At 47.0% G+C, this 6,655-nt stretch overlaps 1 long non-coding RNA gene across 1 annotated transcript; it reads right to left on the bottom strand.

The window, feature by feature from the left end:
* Nucleotides 1-748: 748 nt before the first annotated feature.
* On the bottom strand, nucleotides 749-6,170 carry LOC117803268. The gene is made up of 3 exons (XR_004626954.1): nucleotides 5,779-6,170; nucleotides 3,101-3,267; nucleotides 749-1,242 (listed from the first exon to the last, which is right to left on the bottom strand). It is a non-coding gene; the product is annotated as an uncharacterized LOC117803268 (long non-coding RNA).
* Nucleotides 6,171-6,655: the final 485 nt, after the last annotated feature.

The following is a 6,655-nucleotide window of genomic DNA, read 5'->3' as shown; positions in this document are numbered from 1 at the left end:
AGGTTTCACTATCTAATGATAGCATCTATTCCAAGAGCTTCTCTCCTACCTACATTTTCACCTTGTGAAACTCATGCACAGTATTAGTCAGGGTAAGCTAAGTTTTGCTGTGGCAACTAACCTTCAGATCCCAAAGGTTTATTGCTCACTTTCACTACAGTCTGATACAGGCCAGTCTGCTTTGCTTGGTGGCTACTTTTTAGTAGTGGTCAGATTTGAGCTGCTTCCAGCTGACAACTTTGCTGTCTCCGATTTCCTTGCTTCTAGCCGTAGTGGCAGGAGAGAGAACATGCACAGAGCCCACTTCCCCTTTTTCCTGCCCCAGACGGCAAACGCCACGCATTACTTCCCTCACACTTACTCCCATGAACCAGAATCAGTCACATGACCCAGAATCAGTCACATGACCCTGTCACAAATGCAAGGAAGGCTAGGAAATATGGACAAGCTTATGGAATATTTGGAGAACACCAGTGTTTATATCACATGTTATTATTTGTTTTGTTATGTCCAGCCCAAGCAGGGATTCAAAAATGAAGAAAAGTCCATTTGAAAGGGTTAAAGAAGGGGGGGGTAATCAGAAGGGGGAATGAAGCATGAGAGACTATGGACTCTGAGAAACAAACTGAGGGCTTCAGAGGGGAGGGGGGTGGGGGAATGAGATAGGCTGGTGATGGGTAGTAAGGAGGGCACGTATTGCATGGTGCACAACTAATGAATCATCGAACTTTACATCGGAAACCAGGGATGTACTGTATGGTGACTAGCATAATATAATAAAAAAAACATTAAAATAAAAAAAGAAAAACTTTCCAGGTACTAGCAGCTAGAAATACAAAGATAAATAAGACCCAGGTCCAGCTGAGGAATTCTTAATTGGGGGGTGGGGGTGGGGAAAGATGCACACGAGGAAATGATTGGGCAATAACGTAATTCCTTGGAGTTGTAAACGAAGAAGTTTGTGGAAGGCAGAGGCAGGCGTGATGAACCCTGTAATAGTCAGCCAGGTAAGGCTCCACAAAGGAACGGACTTGAAAGACGGTCGTCAGGTTCTTGAAGGAGAATTAGGAGTCATTGGGATGAATGGATCCCGTAATAGAGAAGAAGCAGCTCAGGGTCAGACTTCCTTTCTTTTGGCGGCGAAGTCAACAGGAGATAGTCCTTCAGCCTACTGGGTTAAACTTTTTTAAAGCCAGTGAGTTCGTAAACACGAAGGCTTCCAGTTCACAGCACCCCAAATAACTGGTAAAAATGAGAAGAGAGAAAATAGATGGAATAAAGACTTTGAAGACAGAGCAGAGGAGAGGCCCCCATGGATTACTCCCTGCTAGGGTGGGTCAATAAAATTTTGGTTGGCACCAGTGGCCTGTCTGCTGTGGTATTCAATTATTGGGCAGAAAATCTCTGAGAGTAGTGATCTCTGCCTTTGCCTGAGGGTCCCTCCCACTCGTTATTTACCACCCCCACCACCCTGGAAGACTGACATTTAGGCCGAAGAAATTAGGATCCAAACGCAAAAACATTATTTCCAGAAAACGACAGATGTAGAATAGAACCCTCTGGAAGGTACTGTCCCATCAGGGGCTTGGGCAGCTACTTTTGATGTGGGGCCTTTCAGAAAAGGTTGCTAGTCCTCATGCCTGGCATTTGCATAGCATTTTTTTTTAAAGATTTTATTTATTTATTTATTTATTTGACAAACAGAGAGAGAGAGAGACAGCCAACGAGAGAGGGAACACAAGCAGGGGGAGTGGGAGAGGAAGAAGCAGGCTCCCAGCAGAGAAGCCTGATGCGGGTCTCCTTTCCAGAACCCAGGGATCATGCCCCGAGCTGAAGGCAGAACCCAAGGACTGAGCCACCCAGGCGCCCCCATTTGCATAGCATTTAATCATTTGCAAAGCCCTTTTAAATATCCATTAGGTGAGCCTTTAAAAAAAATAAAGACCAGTGTTGAGAAGGGTGTGGAGAGCCCTGTTACTTCTTTGCATTATCCGGAGAAAATGTAAATTGCAGCAGCCTTGTCGGAGGGCAATTTGTCAAACTTAAGCCATCACACTTTTAGGAATTTATCCTCTAACTGCATTTGTGCAAAAGCTAAAGAGAAACATACAAGTGAGTTTACTGCAGTAGAATGTGAAATAGAAAAAGGTGAGGGCAAACCTCACTACCAATGGGGAATATCCAAAAAATTCATTATATACTGGAACTAGGAAATACTACATACCTATTAGAAAATGAGAGGAATTTGAGGTCTTGCTATGGAAGACTATCCATGATTAATTACTTAGCTGAAGTCCCAAGGGTGTGCAGTGTGCATGTGTGGGTGTGTGTAATTTGTATAAGCACAGGTATTACACCTGCAATATTCAGTGGTTACGTCTTGGGGCAGAGTTTGGGTTCCCATCTGGGGCTGCTTTGCCCACAGGGTCTTCTGCCTGAGCCAGGAGACAAGCTGGAAACGAACCCAACTAAAATGTTTGAGGTCAAAATGGAAGCAGCCAACATCTTCTTCCACTTTGAGCTTTCCAACGGCTGTAGCTGTGTGTGACTTTGCACATGTGCTAACCATTCATGAGAACGGCTCTTTCCCCAGTGTGAGTAGACAACCTGTAGTCTGTGTCTTTTCTTTACCTACCTGGGTTATATATTCTTTAAGCCGGTGAGCTATCCTAGAACTGTAGTTCTCAATCATCATTACACATCGGAATCATGTGGGGAGCTTTAAAAATGATTCATGTGTAGGTCCCACCCTCAGAGATCCTGATTTAATCAGTCTGCAGTGTCAGGGCACCAAGATTTTAAAATTTTCCAAAGAAATTCCAATACACAACCAAGGTTGAGGACCACTGTTCTCAAATTTAGCCTCACTTGTGCAAGTAAATGACTAATACTTTCTAAATGCTTTTGTCTCTACATCTTCTTTTCAGCACTTTTCCCCCAAACTATTTATAGCCACCATGTATTGTTTTAAAATTACAGAAAAAAATAAAGAAAAATGTTCTCGATACAAAAAAAATCATACTGCGAATTGATTTTGGAAAATTCTAGATACTCAATACTGTGTGCGGTAGATGTAAGGGAATGCATTCTCTCCACTTACCAGTGAGGAGATTGAGGCACAGAGTGGATGATGGGATTCACTGAATCCTGCATCGGTGAAACAAAGAATGGGATTCATGCCTGTGTCATCTCAGTGTAGCCCTGGACCAGCCACAGAACGTCCTTTCCGGCATCACTGGGCTAGGATTTGGCCATAAATGAGACTCCCTGCCAACCAGTTCCAGGAAGTTGGGAAAAGAGAAAAATCGAGAGGAGGTGACTACAGTTAAAAGTGACAAAATTCAGGCTTCAAGTCCTGCTTGTCCACTGTCAGCCACGTGATAATCTCCTGACATCTCTGGCCTCCAGCTTCCTTATCCTTTATCCCTCCCTGCCCAGACTCCCCTCTGTGCTATTCTGCGTGGGGCATCCATAGGCCACAGGTAGCTATTGAGCCCTTGAAATGTGCCGAGTATGACTGAGGTACTGAATTTGTAGTTAGTTTGTTTGCTTTAAAGATTTTATTTATTTATTTATTTGAGATAGAACACTAGCAGGGGAGAGGGGCAGAGGGAAAGGGAGAAGCAGGGTCTCCACTGAGCAGAGAGCATGATGTGGGGCTCGATTCCAGGACCCTGGATCATGACCTGAGCTGAAGGCAGATGCTTAACTGACTGAGCCACCCAGGCGCCCCTTTGGTTCCTTTAAATTTAAATGATGAAATTGTATATAGCCCCATATGGCTCGCGGTGGAGTAGTGGACGGTGCTCTTCAGAGCGTTTTTACAGGACACCCCACCTGCCCTGAGAATGACTGCAGAACAGGAAAGATGTATTTGATGACACCGGGCTCATACATAGGGGGGAGGCAGATTTGTAAAAGCTGGCTTGAGAACCGTTATGTACAGCGTAAAGTCAGAACAACCCAGCTTGGCGTTTGCAATCCAGCTGCTGTGTCTGTACTTACGCTACAGCCAGACCCATATTCATCAGGCTCCAGAAGACCATCTTTTTTTCTCATGCCATTCCCTTGGCATCTGACACTGGCCACTGTTCTCTGTACCTGGATTCAGCCCTTTCTTCAATACACAGCTGAATGCACCTGCACCCGGGAAGCCCTTTGACCTTCCCCAGCTCCCCAGTGCAGTGACCCACTCCCTCCTAGCACTTCCGGCACTTGGTTGGCTTTCGTCTCTTTGCATTCTGGTTAGTGGTTCAGGTCTCAGGAGGAGAACCATAGAGACAGCACAAGGCGGTATGGTCAGTCCTCTGATGGAGACAGATCTGGGTGGCTCTGAAAACCCAGAGAAGGGACCACCAGAGCCAGATGGGAGAGAGGGAGTCCTCAGAGAAGCAGCTGTGAGAACAGGATAACAGGAGCAACAACATTTTGGAGGAGAAACGTCTGTGGGATAAACTAGGGCTGAAGCTGCAAGGCTGAACAGGCCGTCAGACCACACCGAGAACATGCTGTAGCTTCCAGAACAGCGTCTGGGCCCTGAGCCAAGTGTGCTCCCCGCAACTGAAGTTCTTTGAGGCCCCTGTGCGCCAGCCGCAGAGGGCGATGCACTAAGTAAAAATACCCGTGAAATCATAAGTAACTAAATGCTACACAAATAACGGTCATTGTATGGTAAACCTCTAGGAACAGCTTAAGCAGCGATATCAGGAGGGCACCGCAGAGCTGACCAGGAGGCCCACAGGTGGAAAGTGACTAATTAAACTACAAATGTTGTTTTGATATTGAATAAGAGACAGTATGCAAAATGAAGGCTTCAGTTTTGCTATCACAACCTCTTTCTAAATGAGTTTAGATTTTGGATTTGGCAACTGGTGAGGCTGCGAAACTCCTTTTCTCTGGGGTATTTAAGATTGAGAACAACCAAGCAACAAGTGTTGAGTAAGTGTCCGCCATGTGCTTATCCCTGTGCTGAATGCCGTGGGGGATGAGAACCTAAGAGGAGGCTAGCTCTTTGGAGGAACACGTTGGCGAGAGGAGACCTAAGCTCATAACTGACAGAAACAGAAGGGACCACACAGGTGTTTTGTCTGTAATCTGAATGACAAAATACAACCTGCTTAGGAGAAGGAAGCAGGATCTTGTCATGGGCTGGGAAACCAGGCGGAACCCACCTGGAGACTGTGCTCTGTCAACTCCTCTAATCAACGTTAAGTAACTTACATGAAAGAAACAAGATAAAGATGGGAGTGAAATCAGTGAGATGGAACGAATGGAAATCTGAAATGAAATCTTATCATTAGGTGACTGAGTAGTATCTTCCTTGGGGTTCTGGACACAAAGTTCCACCTGTTACCCACGCTTCTGGAATAAACTCGTATTTCCCTCTGAGGTTCTGAGCCACAGCCCTGACCTTTACTCACCCTGTCCTTTGTGCTTTCCAGGTGAGGGGCAGTTCCTGTGCTGTCCCAGCCATAGATGGATCTAATCGACATTCCCACCCCCAGCCCTGGCCTCAGATTCCCTTTTCAGGGAGCGGGAGGCTTGGGCTGAGTCATCCCAGTGATAAACGCTATAGTCACTCTAGGGAGGTGTCCCCAGATGCCCCTGCTGGAGGGCAACCAAGTGAGTAACCCTGCCAGTGTCACATGGTCCTGGAATGGAGCTGGCTTGTGCCCGGGCCAGGTCCATGCGATGAACGAGGTTGCTCACAACACACATAAACCCTGACGGGTTCCACTGAAGGGGCTGGAGGTCCGTCTCAGGGTCTTTTAGACTTACCTGAGCCTGTAGAAGGAAGGTCTATGACCCAGTGGACAGGCAACTGATTTTCACAGGATGGAGTTCTAGCGAAGAACGTTCCTGGGGAAATGCTGCCTGCAAATCCCTGGGTGGAGACGTGAGGGAATCACCTGTTCTTTTCCATGCATGTCCTTGGTCTCCTCATCACAGCTTCTGTGGCTGACACAGAAATGCCAGCAGCTTGGTCACCCTGGGCGGAGAGGGAGAGAGGCGGCAATCTCCCACATACAAGATGATGTGAAAGCTAAGAGCCATTGTCAGACTCTGAGTCAGGATGTCAGGTGACCAGAACACTTCCCCTGGGAGCTGATCTCGGTGGTCAGAGCTGTGAGGGGCGGCACAGCGGCTCAAGCACTGAGCTTTGCGCCACCTTACCCAGGGGAATTTCTCCCCGAGTCCCTTGTATTACTCATGGTGAGGTTTGGATATTTGCTCTGGGTGTTGGTATGTATGTCTTTCCAGTTGATCTTCCATGTCACTTGGGTTCTCATATTCTCTCTCTCCCTCCCTCCCACCCCATTGCCTCCTACTTCCTTCTGTCTCTCCCTCTCCCCACCCCTATCCCAGATTGACATCTGTGCCCTGCATGCACTCCAATTCATGAGGGTGATTAATTTTTGGTGCCCGGCTTGTTCTTCCCCTCTCTCTCTCTCTCTCTCTCTCTCTGCATCCCCTTCAATGTCTATCCAGGGTCTCATGGCCAAAGCCTGTGTACCGGAAGCGGCAGCCCATCAGTGGGTGGCAGAAGATGCTTAGATCCCCTGCCCCAAGGGCTCGTCCTGCAGCAGCATGCAGCTCATCATTTCCAACAGGAAGCCATTCCATTTTCTGGAATTAGCTATAAAGGCCAATGCTA

The sequence above is a fragment of the Ailuropoda melanoleuca genome, chromosome 8, assembly GCF_002007445.2.
Source record: "Ailuropoda melanoleuca isolate Jingjing chromosome 8, ASM200744v2, whole genome shotgun sequence".
Taxonomy (NCBI): Eukaryota; Metazoa; Chordata; class Mammalia; order Carnivora; family Ursidae; genus Ailuropoda; species Ailuropoda melanoleuca.
The sequence above is the reverse complement of the archived record's forward strand: the minus strand, read 5'-3'. Positions and strand labels throughout refer to the sequence as shown.